The following is a 21396-nucleotide window of genomic DNA, read 5'->3' as shown; positions in this document are numbered from 1 at the left end:
GCATAAGCTTTGCAAGGCCTTCAAGAGAGCTGGAGAAGTATTGCTGTAGACTACTTAAAGAAATTTCAAGAACGTTTGCCCAAAAGAGTCCAGGCTTGGTTGAATTAATCATTAATTTCAATCTCCATCCATCCATTTTCTTCCACTTAACTGGCAGCCAAAATAGAGAAGCCTGGACCTTGCTCTCACCTGCTACGTCCTTCAGCTTATCCGAGGGGAACGCCGAAGCGTTACTCCACTGGCAGATGTAATCTCCCTCTCCCTAAAGCACCCCCCACACAACAACTGGGAGAAACACAGTTGAAAGCCTTCTCCAAGTCCAGAACACACATGTAGACTGATTTGACAAACTCCCATGCACACTCCTGTTTTCCACAACCAGGACAAAAAGCACATTGTTCCTATTGCTTCCACGGGATTCCACTGAATTTCAGTCTTCTTAGAATTCTACACAATTTGTTTTGCCTTGTGACTGTTTCCACATATTTCAATAAATCACTGCAACTAAATCCTGTTTTCCCCCTAATATATAAAGAAATGAAGTGTGGCTCAGGACTTTTACACAGTACTGCACATCTAGATGATGTAGTACCTGAACTTAAAGTCATCTTTGTCTACAATTCCATAAAGAAAAGTCAGTGCAGTTACACCAATCATTGATTTAACACATTAATACATTAATAAACATAATGCAGAGCGCAGAATTGCAACCATTATCATAATAGTGACATTCTCAACTTCCTGACATCTGGCTACTAATCAGCAGAACAAGAGCTAACCAAGTGATTCTGACAAATGAATGGAATTAAATGCCAACAGTTACATAACACATTCTCTTTATGAAGTCTAATTAAAATGTCATGATTTTATCTATTGTCAATATTGCCTGTAATATCATTGATCAGGACATCTGCTGGGTATTTCATTTATTAACTCGTTTTAATTTATAATGAATGATTTTGTTTTCATCTGGTGTTTTGTGCACCTATTGATATGAATTACTGTGCAGCATATAGTGTCAGATCAGATTCTCAACAAAAGGATGGCACACACTTCCCAGTAGTGCATTCAGTTCAGTTCAGCTTCCTCTCTCTCATCTCACTAACACCATCCCATAGCAATTTTCTACTGCAATGACAAATTAATTATGAAACTAGAAATAGGCTTAAACGTATCTCTAAGTAGTGAGCTAAACAAAGTCAGCCTTGTTCTCTTTCTCTGTCTCTCTTTCTCACTCCCCATGAAATGATCTGTGACTCCAAAAGGTTTCTGTAGCAGATCTATCAACTTAGGATCATTTTGACATTATACCTGATACTAGAAGTGATGGAAAGGCCATTGTTAGGCCTATTTCACACATACCTAATGATTGTTTGGCAACCACCTGGCAACCACCCGTCACTAGGGAAAATCATTTCTAAGTAGTTGCTGGAGGTTGATGGCAGTTGCTGTAAAACTGATTGCTAAGCTCCGGTCACACAGACCTAGAGACCAGCCAGTAACCCCTTGGTAACCACCGGTTACTAATGGTTAATATATGCATTCCCCCACCAGCTGGTAAGTGGTTAAAGAGGTGACACTTCTCACAAATATGTAAATGTGGTTTGCCAAAAAATTCCTTTGGTCGTTAGTAGGTTGCCAAGGGCAGATGAAGTTTTTATAGAAAATGTCAACTTGCCTGCAGATGCCCTCCTCCTACTTGGAGTTGTGAAGATTGCAATGCAAACCAATAATGAAGACTTTTCACCTTCAAAGTAAAAGCTGCACTTTTTGAAATGGGTTGGATTCAGCAATAAGGCTCAGCTTTTATTTTGAGGATGAACGGTCTTAGTGAATGATTTGTGTTGCATTTTTTCAAAGTTTCACTACTTTGGCTTGTTAGTGAGTGTTTGCAGACAAGTTAGTATACTTCATGCAAACTAAGGATGAGGTTGCCAGGGAGGCACTGACCCTCTACGCCTGTGACAACTTACACAACTTTCTCTTTTTAAATTTAGTCACTGATAACAAGATTAATAAGACTTATTGTTGTGGGAAGATTATTTCAGAAACCAAGTTGTAAGACGTGAAAATGAATGTGAAAAACATTAATGTTTCTTATTTAGGGATTTCATGTAAAAAAGATCAAGGAAAGCCTCTTAAAGCATTTTACTGTTGGTCTAATGACTTTGGAGAGAAATGCACAGGACTTTCTTGAAGATGTTTCCCCATTTAAGTAGCCTCTCCAGTTCTAAAACCAAAATGGTGGAGAGTCCCAGGTATTTAAACCCTAGCGTGGGTTATCCCTTATGAGGGTTGTTGACCCACTATTAATCATGTGACTCATCACATGAGCCAAAGTGTGGCTTGGGTCACTTTGGGTTATTATCACCAGAGGTTTCAGGTAGAATCATTGTGAGACCTTGCCTTACCCTATCATGTGACCGGTTAAGGTCACCTGACAAAGGATGTGAATAAGGGTTGAGGCACCTGGGAAGGGATCTCAAAACTGCATTGTAGGTGGCAGACAATTGGCGTCATAACCTGCCCCCTCTGTCCAAAGCTGGTTGTTTAGAGTGGACACAGATGACCTCTTTGATGCCTCTTTTACACCATCTGTCTTCTGTCCAAATGGCATCCTTGAAAGAGGAACCTTTATCCTTTAAATCCAGATGTACAGTTGAGTCTTGTCCGATCTTTGAACAGAGGGGATGGCGTTTACAGGTAATATGCTTTAATTATTTTCACATTTTATTAGTGTGTGTGTCTAAAAAGTATGCCTGAGTGTCCTCTTTTGTCTAGCATCTGAGATTCAGACTATGCCAGGACACAGCTTTGTTTCAACACACTGTTTGATGGACAGCAGAGGTGTCAGATAACTATCAGCGGGGTCAATAGTCCCATCAGCCCTTTCCTGGTGAGATGAGTGATCAGCAGGGTTTAACATTACCTGTTGGGATGCTGGAAGTTATACAGAGCTGCAGTCTAGTGTTAACTCAATGCAAGTCTGATGAGCGCTGACAGCAGATGTGAAGCCAGTTGGCTTCAGGATGCTGGAATTTTATTCTAGGTTGTGTGCACAGGCACATCACCATTATTTAACAAAACAGATGTGATGGGTGATTTCACCTTCATAACTCTGATAACATACCTCCAGGAAAAAATACCCCCGCCGCCCTTCACCAGTATACTGGCTTACACTAGCGAAAAGACTGACAAGGATTCACCTGCAGTTACAGTTTAATATCTACAACATAGCATCTCTTTTCAGCAGCGCCAAATTGCTTTTAAAGTTTTTATAGGCTTTCAGAATTGCTAAAGGAAGTTGAACCCTTGCTGCTTGTCTGTCTCGTTTCAGCGATAACGCTTGGACAGATCATTGAATATCAGTGCAGGGAGCAGTCAGGCTCAAGTGTAAGGTCCACATCACAGCACACAATTTTGTTCTGACTCCAATAGTGATTTCCATTAGAGCATGTTTTCTGTTACAGATGGTGTCATCATGAACCATGGACAACTCAAAATGACACGTGGCTTTAACAATAAACCTCGCAGTGCATTCGAAACTCTCCGTGTAGTGATGAATCTCAGCGTGACCTGAAATGGCTGTGAGTATACCCCTCCCCTTGACTGCTTCATATTTAATGGGCAGACATACATGTGGTATCGCCCCATTGTTAGACTTGGTGCATAAAGATGCCCTCATAAAATCAGCAGACAGGAAAGCAATTCAGATTTGCTTAGCAGCTCCAGTTCACTTGATAAAGTTTAACAGCATGCATATTGCCAGCAGACTGTTCAAACAATACAAATTTGATTCATGTCATTGCATCCTTCACATCTTCTAGCGGTGGCAAACTTGAGCTGGACACAACCCCAAGCGCTGCATTACATGTCACAATGTGTTAAAGCAATGACAAAGCATTCAAGTGTCAGCTTCAGTTGCTGCCACTCCAGAGCATTGGATGGCTGTTACAATGTGGGATTATATGCTGGCAATGTGCTGTGGCTCCTCCAACCTCTGAAGGATGCTGCAAAGCCCTTTTTTTCATTTTCAAAGCTTGTTATTGCAACTTTGATTTCAAATTTTCAGGAATTAATGAAAATTCCCTTAAAACCATGTTGTAGGAGAGGAAGAGAGAAGATGGAAAGATAACAAAGAAAATGAGAGAGAGAGGTAGCAATATCGAGACAGAAATGGAAGGAAAAAAGTAAGAGATCAGATAAAACCGTCAGCGGAGAACTGAAGTTAATTTGTTTTTGTATTTTTTTTTTAAGATGACAGCAGGACACCCAGAATCTGATTCAAGATATTACAGACACACTTTCCAATCGGATATCTCTTCTATCTCTGCCTTCACGATGCACATCCACTCTTCTCTCTGTCTGCATCCGTTTATCTGCTAATCTGCTTCTTGTCTATCTAGGGTTTTTTTCCCTCAAAGTCTTCATCTCCTTTCCTTTACATCCCACACAGACGGTTGTCACCCACCCTCCCCCCACCCCAGTGTTTCTGATGTTGTTTCATGCTCCCGTCTCTCTGCTTTTTAAGCGCTTTCCCTCCTAGCGTCCTTGGCTCTGTATCCATCTCTTTTATGTCTCCTTTTATTTACAGTCTCTTCAGTCCACTCCTCTCATTCATCTCCTCTCCTTTTTCATTCCTCTTTCTGTCCCCTATGTGAAAGTTTTACTTCTTCTGTCCCTTTCACCCCTGCTTTACTAAATTCCTCTCCTTTTACCCTTCTACCCCCTTCTTTCCCGATTGCTGGTGCTCCCTCCCTATTCTCTGAAATCTATTACTGTCATCTAGTGTTTGAAAGATGAACCACAGCAATACAGCCTTTGATCTGTGAATCAAATAGGTCTGTTCCTCCTCTTCTCCCCCAAAGCTAATGCCAACAATTAACATCAGTAGTATCAGTAACATCCTTTGTGATGAATTCCTCAATCATTTCAGAGGTGATTTATCTTTAAGTGGTGTCCTAAATCATTAATAATATTGAACTCCAAAACATAAAACATGCTGTATTGGCATGCTTTTATACATTTCATATTTTCTGTATTCTGTATTGAGAGACATATGTTGTCTCTCTGATTAAAAAGTCATTTAACTGGAGATTTTTCAGCTACTAGCAAAGATAAGTCAGGTTGTACATAATTATCTGTTTGTAATGACTAATGAGCTAATGTATCTTAGATTAACAAGCTGGAAGGGTTAAGCACTTCTGTGATATCCTGATGAATATGAACATATTACTTCACTACATGCCATCTGACATACGACATACAGAACACATGAAAATTGCAGCGGCGTCCTCTTCACCTGGTCGCTCTCATATGTGTAAGCAAGCATTGATTCTTCTGAACAAAATTGGATGATTTTTCTATCAGCTGCAGCAGATCTTCACACCTGTTTGCTTGTCTGAAAACATTTTTCAAGCCAAAGCGCTCGGTGTTGCTTTCTGCTCCAGGCTCACCTCAGTGACGTAAACTGGAAACTTAGCAGATTTGCAAACAGTCGTGTGGCATTTTGAGCACAAGCCTCTTCCTCACACTTGTGATGTGCACATTGGGTAACCATTTGTTAAAACCCATCTTACATGTTGTAAATCGGTAGATGTGAATTCTATTTAATTAACTCAGTGAGGTGTCAGTTGGTTGAAAAGTGGTTTGTAGATACTCAGCACAGTATACCAGATCTATACGTGGTATCAGCTATCAGCTGGCATTCAGATCAGACATACCCATGCACAGACATTTTAGGGGTGCAGATGATGTGATGCAAGTGGCAAATTCAAAATCAATATTGTGCTTAATAATTAGGTGTATTCATCCATTCATTCTCCCAGCTACAGGGGGATCTGTATTAAAATGCTGTATAACGTTAAAAAAGTAAATGATATTGATAACAAAGTGACTGATGCTCGGAGCTGACTTCATGGGGAACTTTTGCACTTGTATCTTCTCTAAGAATGTTTGGTAAATGGTTCAGTCAGTTGGTGTGCAAATTACCTCACCGGGACATCACAAAATGACTTCATCATCTTTGGCTGTCTTTGTTGTTTTTGGGGGATTTTTTTTCTCTGCTGCAGGTCAGACTCACACAAACACACGCCCTCACACACACGACATGCTGCTGGCCATGTCTGACACACAAGCTTTGACATACTCTTTCATCTCACTTGTACTGAACAGGTCATTCAGAGAGAAAGCTCATCTTCGTGGCACGCACGCACTGCGACTGGATGCGTGTACTTTGGTTTCATCCAGCAGAGCATGTGCTCGCGAGTTCATAATAATCCAAAAGATTTCAGACTAAGCCCGTAGGAAACAAAAGTGGTGAAAAATTTGAAAAATTTACGGAAATTTTGTATAATTTGACATGTATGACTAATAGTTCGAGGACTAAAAACATATTTGCATACACTAATGATCACTTAATTCTTTCTGCTGTCAGACAGAGGGCCTAACAGAGTTCAGAGGTTGCTTTTCATTAAGTATTGTAGCTGGTGTTTGGCTGGCTGTACTGACATGTAATAGTACAAAAATTTCATAACAGTGACAAACATGGACGATGAAGGTTAAACTCTATTGTTGTCTGACCGTCACCAGTAATGTGACACTGTTCCTCATTCACTGTTTCTACACATGCATTCAAATGGCATGCGCAGCTGACTGTGACAACAGAGAAGCCAGGGTGTGTACAGTCTAAAAAAATTATAAAAACAACTTTCCTGGGATATAAAAACTTTTAATGGGACATGGACCAAATTTGAATTTAAAGTATAAAATTATGAAATGGAAATTTAAAAAATGGAAGTGCTTTTCAAGTAAGAGGCTAAAAGTGTATGTGCAAGAGCACCACCTGGAGTTTATCTGTGTATGTGCACGAGATCAGATGAGGGACAGCTTAAATTTGTGCGCTGCCTAAACTAACACAATGCATGATTTATTTTTGCATTGGGACTATAACATCAAAAAACCACACCTGATTTAAATATGACCAAACTCACATTCAAAATTAAGTTCTTGTGCTCCTCTTGACCATTTTCAGTGCTGCTGCTGTTTTTAGATCCTTCTATAGAGATCCTATTATGTCCTCATATATTGTGATTCATGCTGGATCTCCTCCAGTGTGTCAAAACAGTGATTCTTCAAGTTTATTTTGTTTTTTGGTAGCAGATGGAGTTGCAGGGAGGCATGTCTGGTGAGTGGCCCGGGTGGTGAGCAAAGATTGTGTTGGTGTGGCCAAAAACATGTGTGCTCTGTCACTATGCTCTGTGCTGTCACATGATGTCAACCATGACAGTTCAAGATGCTTCCACTGGATGTTCCCCAGACACCAAAGGTCATTAGAACTCACTTTTACAGTCTCACCATGCATGCCCAACCTTGTGAACACTAAAAATAAATCAGTCAATCAATGAAGTGTGCTTCCAGTGTGTATAGTCTAAATCAGTCTCAGTTTATGAAGAGATAAAATAAACAATGAGGCAGGCTTACTGGTGTGGCCCTTCACAACAATTCTATGTTTCCCATGTGGCATCTTTGGAAAATTAATTGCACACCCCTGGTTGAAGTGGTGAAAAGTGGACTTGCCACATGCCAGAGACAAGGACCTTTAACAGGAAGTCTGGTTTTTGATTGTTTTTTGTGTTATATCTATTTTGTTACTATTTGAGTGATGATGCTTTCTGTGTGTTTATGCAGCTTTTTTATTGGACACTGGGATAGGTGTATGTTTTGATCTGTCCTTCATCTGTTAATTAGATGTTTTTTTGTTTTTTTCAAGATTTTTTTTTAAAGAAAACAACATGCTGCTCTAGATTTTGCAAGACAGCAATTTGGGTTGGAGGGTATCGCTCGGCATCCTGAAAATGTTGCCATACATGAGCTGCAGATCCTTTCCCCTGCAGTGCTTTAGTGATTGGGGTGACCAAAAGCTCAAAGATTTCTTGAGTCTCTAAAACCACAAAACAAGTGAATCAAATGTTAGCATTTCTCTTTTAAGCTAATGCTTTGCTAGTATTAACAAGAGCAGTGATTACAAATACAAGGTTTTATGTTTCCGCACACCTACTCCACAGGCTGCCTCAGCAGCATTCAGCTGAAACGGCTCTCTGTGAGTTATAAGACAGAGCTCATTAAGTGAGCAGCAGGCCCAGCTGTCTTACTGTGAGGTATATGAAGGTTAATGCTACTTTTGTTGGGTGAACTATTCGTTTAAGGTTAAGCAATTATTGCATGTGTTAGCGCAAGATCAGTTCACTAATTCCAACATTTTTAACCAGCTGACAGGTATCTTCGATACCAAAAATAACAAAGATATGTAATATAAGGGAATGTCAGCCTCGAGGGTTTTATACTTGTGGTTACCAAAAATGAGGATCTTGTTTAAGAGGCAGGTTGGGGGAAAAAAATCTGTGTAGTAGTGGAGGGTGAATGTATTAGAATATATGAAGTGACTCTCTTAATCTAGCTGGTGCAGGAAGAATATTTCACTACATGAATTTGGGGCCTGGTGTAGTGATGGCCAGTCTGGTGCATAGAAATTGGAGTCAAGCAGTCAGTCGTGAAAAAAAATTCAGAACATGGACTCGTTTGTCTGGCTTAACCACAGCCTGAAGGTATGGAGCTGCAGATCCTTTCCCCTGCCATGTGTGCCAGCACCAGGGATTTTAAAGAAGTAAGTGCAGCTACAGGGAGCTAGGAGGAGTATCTTAGAGAGCTAACATGAAGGAATTTGGGACAAGAAGAAACAAGACAGGCTGCACTGTTTGGGATAAGTTCAGGGGAGCTCAAGGAAGTTTTTCAGAAAGCTTACTTTGGGGAAATTGAGCTAGAGATGCTGTGACTTTGAGCCCCGCAGAGTGCCTGCAGAGGCTACATCTGATTTGATAGATGTTGTAGAGTGCAAACCTGCAGGATCGGGTGGTAGATTCACAGCATTCTGGGCAAGCAGAGCACGAATGTGGTTTGACTCATAACACTTATTCATTTAAATGAATAATCTACCCAGGAATGCTTTGCTGAATTTAATGTGAGATGGTTTTGCTGGACTACTTTTCATTCAACTGTGAGGAGAAGGAGGATATACAAATCAATATAAATGAGCCATCAGTACAAAGATAGCAGCTGCATGCAAATTTCAGCAAAAAACTTCGTGTCAGGTGTTTCTGCAGATACGTGTGACTTGCACTGACATGAAATTTGATGTCTTTTAAATGGTTTTTATTGTTATGATCTATTCACAATACAACACAGTGATGCAGTGGATAACAATGTTGTCCGACACCACAAAGGTGAAAGGTTTGAATCTTCCAGCCAACTGGGGCCTTTCTGGGTAGAGTTCATATGTTCTGCCTGTGATTGTAATTAAAGTAAGTAAAGTTTAGTTATGTAGTGCTTTTCAAATATTATACCAATATTTAAATGCAATATCAACACAAGCTCAATATTGCGTGGGTTCCCTGTTTGGTACTGCATTACATTCAAGAAAGGTAGTAAGTAATGTGTAATACAATACTTTTATTTTTGAGTAACGATCTCAAAACTGGGTGTGAGTGTGGATGATTGTTTTGATGTAGCCTTACAATAGGCTGGCATCCTGTCCAGGATGTATTCTGCCTTTTGTCCTATGACAGCTGGGATCCAGTCACCTCATGGCCCTGAATTAGAGAAGAGACAACGGATGGATGGATGGATGGATGGATGGATGGATGGATGGATGGATGGATGGGCCATTCAGTCTCGTACTGCGACTATGCTGTTTCAGCTGTTCAACAACTGTCCTCTTTCATTAGCTTATAAGGCTTAGCCTGATAGGACTGAACCTTGCCTTTGCTGCACTGTTCAGCAGGGAAAACGTACATAAAAAGGATGACAGCTTAAAGCATTCAAAGCATATGACACTGTCTATGCGTTACCTCTGGATGTCTGGTTCAGTGTTGGAGGGATCAAGGCATTTTTGGGAGTGATGCCTTGTGAGTTTATTCAAGCTGATGGTGCATACTAATTAAGACCTGTATGCTCAGTGAGGTGTGAAATGTTTTTGTAACCACTCTGAAAATTGCAATATCAATCACCCCATCCATCAATAACCACTCCAACTGCTATTTTAATTTGCTACAGCCTGCGTGCGAGTGTCGGGTGTAAAAGGATGGCCGGCAGCATTGTGTCAGCGAAGCGCGTGAAAGGCTCCGAAGCAACAATATTTTAGTGTGTCATCAAGAGCACACCCCTTCCCACAGGCAGGGTAGGGAAAAACCCAATTTCATTTCAAAGGTAGAAAGCATTTATTTGTTGTTTTTAAATGGGACAGTTGTTTTAAGCTCCGTATACTTAATTTTTTTTAGATTTATTACAGTTTGAATTATTTACAATTAAAATATGACTCTTAACTCTCTGAGGATGTCATAATCTAGCAATCTCCAGCCAAATGTCTCCAATCTTCCTCCTCCTCTTCTCACTCTCCCACTTTCTCTTTCCTTCTCACATGAACGAGTTCCCAGTTATTTGCACATTGTGCCCAGGGCTCCCAATCAGCCGCTGGCTACACCTCCTGTTACGCACCTGTTGGTCATTACCTCATCTAGCCTTTGCATACTTAAGCTCTGGATCCTTCATCTGCCATAGTGGTAATGTCCGGCTCAGGTTTAATGTTCTTTCTCGCTAATGTCTCTTTTTTCATTGATCTTACTTTGCCTCCTCTCTTACTCCGCCTCCAGTCCCTTCTCTGGACCTGCCATGGTTGAATTGGATCACTCATCTTCTTTGGATTATGTCTCAGAAACCTATTAGGAAGAAAAGGATTTGAACTGTGTTAGATACCCACCTGCCTGCCCACTCTCCATCTTTTAAACCCATTAGTGGCACTTACCTTCTCATAATCTGTTTTCCAGAAAATCATCCTTTTGCATGTTTGTAATTCAGTGAAACACCTGTGTTTAATAAATGCTGTGAAACACTGGCTGGCATCTGGGTCTGCGTTTGAGTCCAATTTGGTAATCAATCATGACAAAGGTTAGGTATGACCTCACAATGAGAACCAACGCATTTTTAACTGATTGAATACAGCTCTTTCAAAGAGCACCTCAAACAAAAACAATGTGAATTGGGGAAGCACTCTGCATCTTTTGTTCTTGTTTTTTTTAATTACAGCCATGAAACATTGTTCAAAAATCCCAGTTAAAAGGGTTATATGTAAAAAAAAATAAATAAATAAAAACTTCTGCTGTCTGGAAATATCAGAGGTTAAGGTAAGTGAGTAAAACAATATTCTGCTGATAATAGTGTTTGCCTGCAACATCACTTCTAAGTACTCTTACACAAATGTACACAGATTTTAAAGAGCAACTTAGCGACCATGTTTACCAATCTGTCCAACCGCAGACTAGGGTTAGAAGACAAGGACAGTATTACTGCAGATGCTCCACCCTCCTGTCACGCATGGATAACATTAAAAAATGAAAAATAAATAAAAAAATTGAAAAAACTATCGATGTCTATCATTGTTTAAAATACCTGTGCTCCATAGTACCTTGTTACAACATAATGCCAATGCTGTATACAAGCCTGTGAAATTCCTCCCTCATATAAGTCCTGCAGCTGAGGTATTAGGTACACTGCTGGGACAAACACCGGAGCAATGATTGCCTCCTTGTCTGTAGATTGTTTGCTAGACTGAGCATTTGACAGCCCAGTGTGCTTTCCTCTTCACTATACCACGTTTATCTCACTACATTAGCATCTTATACTTGACCTGATGTGTATATTTTCGTTGTCGTTCATTCGACTCGTTTGCTTTGTTACAGTTTTTCCTTCCTTAATGCTAAATTTAAAGACCCTAGAACACATTCACAAGCTTTATTACAGTTTCTCCCTCGACACCGACACAATTCCTCAGACCTATGCACATATATACAGTGGTGCATTTATATACAAATCATATTAACTGTAATGGTGGCATGCTCTTATCATCTTGAGAACCTAAAATAGATATATGCTGCTGTCTATGGAGATAACCCAGTTGCCCACACATGCGCTGTCATCGGCATAAGGATGCTCACACAAGCAGACAGGTCTAAACAAACTTAAGTATAGGAGACACATCAGCATACTCACAGATGCCTCTCAGATGTGAGTTAATACCTACCCACACTCACAGGCACTTAAAGTATTTGTGCACATTTGCAGTCAGGTTTTTTCACACATGGGAACGTACTAACAAATAAGCCCCCGACCCTTCTGTTATATTGATGCTATTGCTGATAGAGCAGAAGAGAAAATGTTTGGATTATTTGGTATATTTACATGGGATGTTGTTTAAATGTGTGGCAGTTTCCATACATTTCCAGGATAAAGCCCCCCCCCCCAAAAAAAAGATTTAAGATTGATTTTGACATATTTTTAGTAAAATATAAAAAGAAGATGTAATCTCTTACCTTCAAGGCTGAATTAATTCTTCATGGCACAGATTATGCTCCATATTGACATGATAGTGTCATACAGTTACTGCAGTTTTGTCAGCACTGTAGTCAAAAAAGGATCGGCATGGTCAGCAACTCGTGTAAGGTGTGGTATTTAAATGATGCCTAGTTGGAACTATAAGGGACCCAAAATGTGCAGGATGATACTTTTATGCTTTTTTCTGCCCCCAAACTGTAATCCGGTGATCAAAATATGCCAACAGAAATTCACTCATCAGAGCAGGTAACTTTTTTTTTCCAAACTTCTGTTGTTCAAGTTTTTGTGAGACTATCTGCCTCAATTTACTGTTTTTAACTTACAGGAGTGCTGCTGTAGCACATCTGCTTCAAGGCTTGATGTGTTGTGTGTTCACAGGTGCTTTTCTGCATGCCTTCTTTATCTGGGTGATTAACACTGAACTTAAATTCATGATGTAGCTTCTTACTTGTGTCAAATAATTATTTGTCTCGGGATGCTGTGGTGCAAGTAAATGTGCTATTTGTTGATTTCATTTGAACATGGCAAAAATTTATTTTAAACTGCTTCTGAATTGAGTGGCATAAGACACAGCTGTGCCGTCACAGGTTCATCTGATCTTATGGACTTTGGTCACAAGGTGGCAGCACTGTGATTTTGCCAAGTGCATCGTGGTCTATTGTTGGGTACACATTTGTTTTGGGCTGAGCAGGAGGTGGATGTGAGGCAACATTAGGGTAAATTGTATACATTTTTTTCTGTAATATTTTTGAGCTGTTTGTGTTTTGCCAAAACAAATGAATTGTAGCAAATGAGAAACATGTTAAGTCATCCATTCATGGTGTTCTGCATTAGGGCTACAAGAACCCTGCTTATTTTGTCCCATGTGGCAACTAATTTCCTGTGCTACACCTGTAATGAGAGTTTATTTGAGTTGCTGTTGCCTTCTTATCAGCTCGAAGCAGTTTAGCCATTCTCCTCTAATGGCGATCAGCAAGGCATTTTCAGAACTGCCGTTCACTGGATGTTTTCTCTTTTATGAGAATTCTCTGTAAAACCCAGAGACGGTTGTGTGAGAAAAATCCCAGCAGATCAGCAAGTTCTGAAATACTCGGACCAGCCTGTGTGGCACCAGCAACCATGCCGCCTTAAGAATCACTTAAGTCACCTTTCATACCCATTTTAACACTCAGTTTAAACCTCAGCAGGTCGTCTTGGTGACATCTACCTGCTTTGCTGTTGACATGACATGAGAAGGTGAGTTTCTATACTGACAATGTTATCTTACATGCACTAATGTGTATTATTGTCTAAGAGACAAGTGTAGTAGAATAAACAGCTAATGTGTATTTGAAAGTATTTAGCTCCAGTCAGCAAAAACCCATTTTATTAAAGCAAAACTCAGTCGAGTCTCGAAATATAGCAGAAAACATGTTTTTTGCCTTCCATTTTGGATTTATGTCTATCCATGTTAAGCATTAGAGATTCACAATTTTGAGTTTTAATGTAGCTTAAAGAAAAGTCCTGGGTGATATTATGTAATAAAATGTTACTTTATGAGCTACTGGTTGTTCTTTTTCAATGAGCTGGGAAAGTACATTTATGGCCCATTCTCCCTGTGGCCTCCCACACGGCAGCAGAGGTCAGTAAAAGCACTGAAAGAAGAGTTTCAAAGGTTTATGCTGGCATGATTTCAGTAGGGAGAAAGGATGTAGATGTGAAGCTGGTCTTGAGGCTGAGGGTGGATGGCAGTAAACCGGCAGCTTCCTGAAGCACGTGTTGGGACTGCTGTTATACAGAATGGCACCCCTGCAAACTAAAGATGACTGGCAAGTTAGGCCTGATAACATCTCTATGGTTCTTCTTGTAATGGTTATCAGGAGGTTGATTCATAAAATGCAGTTGTGCTGTGTACTGAAGTCAACTGGAAAACCCCTACTGCCCTCTGAAAAAAAGAAAAAAAGGTTGAGGGATAAAGACCTTTTCTCACTTCTTCTTTTATGTAGCTTTAGCATAAACGTGTCTTTAAAGCTCAGCGGTGGTGCTTGGGTGCCAGCAGCAAACAAAGCTTCTTTTAAAAACGCTAACCTTAACGCTGGCATCAAACTGTCACTTCTTTTTTAATGTATGTTTTTTGATTGAGTAAATATTTACTTAAGTGACCTAATATCCATTTCTTTTCATGCAAAAAGAGAGAGAGAGAAATGTTCCTACGCAAGGAGCGGTTACTGCCGGTGTAGGAAATATTCATGCATCGGCCACTTAACGCTAAACCTCAACCTAAGCTCAACCTAAAGGGCAACTTAACAGAAAGGGCAACTGAGGCACAATCTGTGAAATTGAACTGAACTGAGCTCTTTTATAAACAGGTGCAGCTAAAACCTGTGAAAACGTTCCTCAGAGGCATAATCTGTGTTTTCTGGCTCCATCATTTAGTGTCATTGTTACTTTTACTGATTTCACTTTATTCTATTTGTAACAAAGTGGCTATGAAAGGTGTAAATATATGTTACTTACTTACTGCTTGTCAGTATAGAGTAACAATTCACTTGCATTTGCATGTTTTTGTTGTACAAAACACTGTTTTTATTACTATTCATCATAAGACTCGGATATCGAAGCACCTCGTTAATGAGCTGAACGGCTTCAAGCTCATTGGTTTTGGCCCTTATCACACGTTCTCCTTCTGTGCGACTAAACTAATAAAACATCTGGCTTCTCCTGATGAATTTATTTATTAAATCTTTCGAAGATCCTGCTACTTAGGTTCACATTCTCCTGGGATCTCTTTTGCTGAAGTGAACTGGTGCAAGTTACAATCGATGTGTCTGGAGTAGAGTCTGCTGAACGATGCTGTGAATATGCCTCAGTAAACAGAGTAATCAAAGCAAATGTGATTATTTATTGTGGGAATTTGTTGAGTAGTTAACATCAGAGAACTGGGGGGCTACACGTGCTCACATTTCACATCACATTATATGATTTTCCAGCATTTTCAACACAGATATTCAGTTTGGATTGTGTTTAAGTGGGAATGATCACAATTTAGCATCAGATAGCTTCCTTCTATCCATCCATCCATCTTTCACTTTTTGTCTTCACTTATTCAATTGAGGGTTGTGAGGGCGCTTGGGCCTATCCCAGCTGTCATAAAACAGAAGGCAGGGTAAACCCTGCACAGGCCACCGGACTAACAAAGGGCTAACACAGGGCTAACACAGGGCTAACACAAAGACACAGACAAGCATTATGGCCAACTTGGAATTGCCAGCTAACCTAATCTAATTAGCCTTTACAAGGAAAGGCTTTGGTCAACCACACCTTCAAACCCAAGACCTTTTTGCTGTGAGGCAACAGTGGAAACCACTTTACCACCATGCCAAGCTTCAGATTTTTGTTGCATAAACATAAAACAAAAAGACACAATGTTATTATTTCAGGTTGTTCAAACTTTACACTCAGAAGGTGGAGAAGATTTCCAGAAGCTCTAGGATATTGCCACTTTCCAAACTTCTTTAGGCCTTTAGTATTCATACTATAAAAACTTAAAGCCAGTAATCTAAAACAGAGGATTGCTTTTTGGCCAACTGGCAAGCTCAGGGTATTCTGCCCTGCTCCCCTAGCTGTATAGGCATATCTAGCAGCAGAGGTTTATATAAAAAAAGTCTTTTTTTTGTAGATTAATTTGGGTGAGTTGGTTCTCTAAATACCTCAGAAGAAGATGTACACAGCGTAGCCCATATAAAAGAAAAGTTCTGTGATGCCTGAAGACACACAACATAATAATTACATAATAAAAACCACTGACTCTGTTGCTCATATTCTATAGTCTATGTAGTTATGAAAACAATCCATATGGACAATAGTGATTAAAAATCACTACAGCAAATACTGACTTTGAGCTTTAGCAGAATATTAAAGAAGAATGTGATTCGGTGAAGTTTCATTGGGAATAATAATAGGTCTGGTCATGTGTGACTCTCTTGCTTTGGGGTCATTCACGCTGCTGCTGTAGGTAATACAACTACAATATAACTACTTTTTTTCTTAATCCTGGATTATGTTTATGGTTACCTCACTAATAACCTCTTACAGACAGGTTTGGGTGTGCACTTCATGATTGTCCGTGACAGCACAAGGGCAAAACACAGAGGGATTTGGTGGAGGGAGAGGGCCACCTTAATTTATTCCATTATTTCAAACAATTATGTATATCTGGTATTACCTAATGGTGTCTAATGGTGCCAGTTCTAGTTGTGCTTAATCTGCAGTTGAAATAATTAGCCATCTGGGGTGCTGCCTCTAGCACTTGATACCCTATGGACAGAGCCTGATGCTTGCCTGCATGTAGATAGTGGCGACATGGCTAGAAACAAGAAATTAAGGATCAGAAGATTAAAAGTTTCATTAACAAGGTCCTCAGTTTCTCCCTGATAATACAGCTGGTAAATATTTGACAGTGCAAGGTGAATTTAAATTCAGTCATTACTGAATCCCAGGGTGTGTACATGTATCCATGGTGGAAGTAATTTAAGCTTTAGACCGGAGGTGTCAAACAGAAGGCCCAGTGGCCAACAAAGACCCACTGGGAAGCTTTGGAAAATGTGAAGGAGGGCAGAAATGATGGATTTCACGAGTATTTTCATGGGCTTTATACCTTTTCTTACTGATAAAGACCACCCCATTCATAACTAAATAATAGATAGAAAAACCATAGATGCAATGTTAAAATTGCACTTTTTCTTATATTAACCCTTCATTCACCATGAGCCTGGCAGCAGGCCTATTTTACAAGCCATTTTTAAATGACCATAACTCTTCTGTTACCTCTGTTAACAGTTTAGGAAAGAAGAGAAAACAAGCTATACTGGGATATTTGGTGAATCACAGTGGCACAAACCATTCATAATGTACAGCTTTCTGAACATGTTCGGTCTACATCACTGTATCCCTCGATCATTTTGGGCTAGAGGGAAAATTCCTGACTCCTGATTCCCTGTTTTAGACAATAAGAGGTCTGGAAAATTGAGTGGCTTTTATTTTGGCGAGCTCTTGTTTTGCACAGCAGTTCAGTGGCCTGTTAAATGTTGGTGTTAGTAATTAGGTAATTACGGTTAAGTTTAGACAGTTATGATAGGATAGGATTGGGCTAGCTAAGGTTTTGATGCGTCCTATTGATTTATGCCCTCACAAAGTGCACACTTTGACACACTCAGACACTTCTCACTTTCTACACCTACATGTACTGTGTGTGCTTGGCCTCTGTTGTCTGACTGTCTGACAACAGAGAGCAGCTCTGGGATTTTTCCAGTGGGTTCCTGGATGTTTATAAAGGACACTTGTGAAATTGTGTAATGGTTCAAATGTGAATGTGTGGTGAGGAGGTTATGTAAGTCCTTCGCTCACATCTGATTCATACGTTCTCAGATCTGCATGAGCGTGTTTGTGTGTTTGTTCGGTAAAGGGTGGTACTCACAAAATAGTGGAGTGAGACACCTTCCTATGCCCCCCAGCATATATAAACATACCGCCAACATTCAAAGTCTTGAAGAGACACTAGCAAGGGCAAAGGGAGTAGGTAGACTGTATCACGGAAAAGTGCACGCCCACAGAGGCGCATAGACGTAGACACCTGCAACGCAGCATGACCAATTTCAGTTTTGCTAAGAAGGTCAGAACACAGACGTGCGCGTTGCTGCAGTGATTCACTTCCCCAACGTGGGGAAACACATTTGCCTTTAAAAACCTTTATGTGGGGAGCTAATTGCAAATCCAAACATAAAGTCTCAGGTTGCCCTCATTGCAGGTGTGAGACAGCCACTTGGTTTGTGCTGTCTGAATAGCTTCACATCTAAATTGCTACTTGTCTCAATGAGAAAAGCATAATAACAGAATTACTGTTTGCCTGGACCTTTAAATGAATATTAAAGTGAATACCAAGGTAACAGAGACAATTTGATGTGTGTTGTTGACGATGCTTGGGACCCTGTTAGTTAAAAGGGATATTCCTACATATTCAAGACTCTCCATTCATTCCTTGCTTTCTCCCAGTGTCTACTTAATTCTGCTGAATGCTGTAGCTGACATTCCAGGGTTTTAATACTGGGATTTATTGTGAGTCGTATTATTAGAGATATAAGGCATTTATTTAAGAATTAGCAGGAATCTGACCCAGCACTTTCTTTAAACTTCTTCATTTAAGTATAAGAATAGATTTCTTGTCTAAATTCCCTGCATCAGCTTATTTGCACCAAAAACAAACAAAAAAAGAACTTCACCTTTTTTCATTGCTACAATAATTTGCTTAAAGTTGACCATCATCCTTCACCTTGCTTCCCTTCACTGGGTTCTGGTGAAATTTAGAATTTATTGTTTGCAAGTTTATGAATTATTTATAAAGCCCTATATGACCAGGCTTCTGTATATATAACATACACTTTTGTTGCACTTTTAAACTTAAAAAAAAGCCCTGCTCAGCTCATCAGGTCGGCTGAAGCTTTTGAAGGCTTTTCCTGGAGCTTTTGCAAATTATTTTTGGCTATAAATTTGTCTGTGTCATTTCTCTTAGGTTATAGAGGAACAGCACAGCCTCTACTTGGACAAAAAGGCCAGAACAGAAAATCTGAGGTGCCGGCAGATAAGATTCATTTTCCAACAGAAAAAAAAAAAAAAAAAAAGGAACAGAGAGCGAGAGAAGCAGAGAAAAGGAAAAAGACCTCTTGTTTCTGTATTTAAATGAGACTGTTATGATGCAACTTCATAAATCACAACTGACAGCAGTCCAATTACAGTGATGGATTACCTTTGCCAGCTAAATTACAAGATTTGTTTTTTTCCTAATCCTGCTTAAAACGATCTGGGAGTGAATACCTTACGGCAAAAAAAAAAACCAGATTCAGAAAATCTTTTCAATCATATCTTCCTTCTTGAACCGCACTGATACGTTGACGGATGTCCCAGACAGATGCAGCCGCAGTGCAGAAAGGAAACGCCCTTGTACTGGTGGTTGTTTTGTGGTCACTTTTTCATGTATACTTGATCACTCTGAAAACCTGTGTGTGTGTGTATGTGGGAAAGAGAGAGGTGTTTTTCATTCTACTGACCTGAACAGCGCCAGTTTATAGGAAACTAAACTTGTGGTTTCAAGGCGTGTGTTCCTGGATACAGGTATACATGTAAGGGTGTGTATATACCGTATCTTTAGTGCATGTGTTAGGATCCCTGTGTCTGTTCCATCTGTTTTCTGTTTTCTGGACTTTTGAAGGTTGCTGTGTTATTTGTTTGGTCTGCGAAATTATTATGTAATTTCATTCTAGTCACATGTATCTAGCTTTTCCTTCTGCTTCCTACTTTAATCATTTGCATTTATAGTTCTAGTTGCGTGTTCATTTTGCCTATTCCCTTTCGTGTCCTGGTTGTCTTGGTCTGTGTGTTCTCCCCAGCCCATCATGTCTCCCTCCTGTTGTCCCGCGCTTTCTGTCTCTTTGTTGTGTTTACCGTTTTCTTTTGGTTGTCCTTGTCTCATATATATTGTGTTCAGTTTTGTTTTCCCTGACACGTTATGTCTGGTTTGCTCCAGCTGTGTTCCCATGTGTCTCCACTTCTCCTAATCACCCTTACGTGGATATTGTGTCAGTCTCCCTTTGTCCTTCGTCAAAGTGTCTGTTACATTCCTGTTGTTCTAGTCGTGGATCTGTTTACCGGTTCTTGTGTCTCCAAGTGTTTCTGGTTTGCTGTTTGGTTCCTTCTCAGTCAGAATAAAGGCCTCGCTTTCAGGTTAAACTTCCCCACCTGCACTTCGGTTGTCATTCCACTCACTACAACAGTATGAGCTTTTAATCGTGTGTGTGTGTGTGTGTGTGTGTGTGTGTGTGTGTGTGTGTGTGTGTGGGTATGTACGGGTGCATGCTTTGCTCCTGAAAACGGCTCGGTCACGAAGGAAATAACAGGCCTTGATTTCCCAAAATGGTCCTGGGTAATAATACCTTTGTCTGCTCACTTACAAGCTGAGGCAAAGAAATGAGGATAACATAACAAAATACAGTATGTGAGCTGTGTTTTGTGGGGACACACTTAACAAAGTAGCTGATTAACCCATTAGATTTTCTGACAGCAAACTAAAGGCTTAGTCTGTTCAGCTTCACACCCAATCCTGCGTAGATGCTATCTCTGATCAAAGTCCACATGACTTCAAGGTGTCGGTTCAAATTATATTTGCTGACATTATTCACAGAGCTGAAACAGAGCTGTGAAAAACCTCATGGCAACAAAATGCGTCACAAAAGAGAATCAGACGAACATCTACAGCTTGATGTGTCGCTGAATTCCATTTCCGTCTTGTTTTCCTTCACATGTCACACAGCATGGGTTTAAATCAAAAGAAAAACAAGCACAGAGCGAGTAAGTTTTCTGTTTACACATTAACAGGAACGTGCAGTTCATATCAGCTTCTGAGCAAACACTAGATTGGGCAGAGTGACCTTTATTTCCAACTCAAACACACGCTACCATTCAAAGTGCACCTCGGCACACGGTTCACCGCTGCAAGCTCTGAAATTCCATTTTTCATCATCAAACATCACCAGAACTTTCACTTCTGGTGGTATTTGCGTTTGTGCCATGACAGAGGTATTTTAGAGTTTTAGAAAAATGTGTTAATCTGCTTATGAATCTGCTTTCCCAACTCTGGGCAGGAGGTGGCAGCACCATATTAGGAAACAGACATGAAGTGAAAAGAGGGAAGTTGTGCCATTTACTGGAAGTATCTACACACCTTTCCCAGACTAAAATTACTGGAAACAATAAAAACAAGTAGTGCTGGTACTAAGTGTGACTTTTGGTTCACGTATATTTTTTTCAGTAATGTTTCTTGTTTTTTCAGTTTACTCTCTGCTTTCTTAATATTGTCCAAAGCACTCATAGCAGTGATGATTCATTAGTTTGGAGAGTGCATTCAGTTTCAGTGTATACATG

The 21396-nt window shown here is 40.0% G+C and overlaps 1 long non-coding RNA gene across 2 annotated transcripts; it reads left to right on the top strand.

Annotated features, from left to right (window-relative positions):
* The first annotated feature begins 1439 nt into the window (after window positions 1-1439).
* Window positions 1440-10909, top strand: LOC102082184 (uncharacterized). Of its 2 annotated transcripts, none has more exons than XR_269835.3 (5): window positions 1440-1557; window positions 3338-3393; window positions 3471-3587; window positions 10111-10234; window positions 10512-10909. It is a non-coding gene; the product is annotated as an uncharacterized LOC102082184 (long non-coding RNA). The 2 variants fall into 2 exon arrangements; XR_003213916.1 differs by lacking the exon at window positions 1440-1557 and adding an exon at window positions 2794-2896.
* The last annotated feature ends 10487 nt before the right edge of the window (window positions 10910-21396 follow it).

The sequence above is a fragment of the Oreochromis niloticus genome, linkage group LG14 (genome assembly GCF_001858045.2).
Source record: "Oreochromis niloticus isolate F11D_XX linkage group LG14, O_niloticus_UMD_NMBU, whole genome shotgun sequence".
NCBI lineage: Eukaryota > Metazoa > Chordata > Actinopteri > Cichliformes > Cichlidae > Oreochromis > Oreochromis niloticus.
Note: the sequence above shows the minus strand (reverse complement) of the source record. Positions and strands in the feature narration are given on the sequence as shown.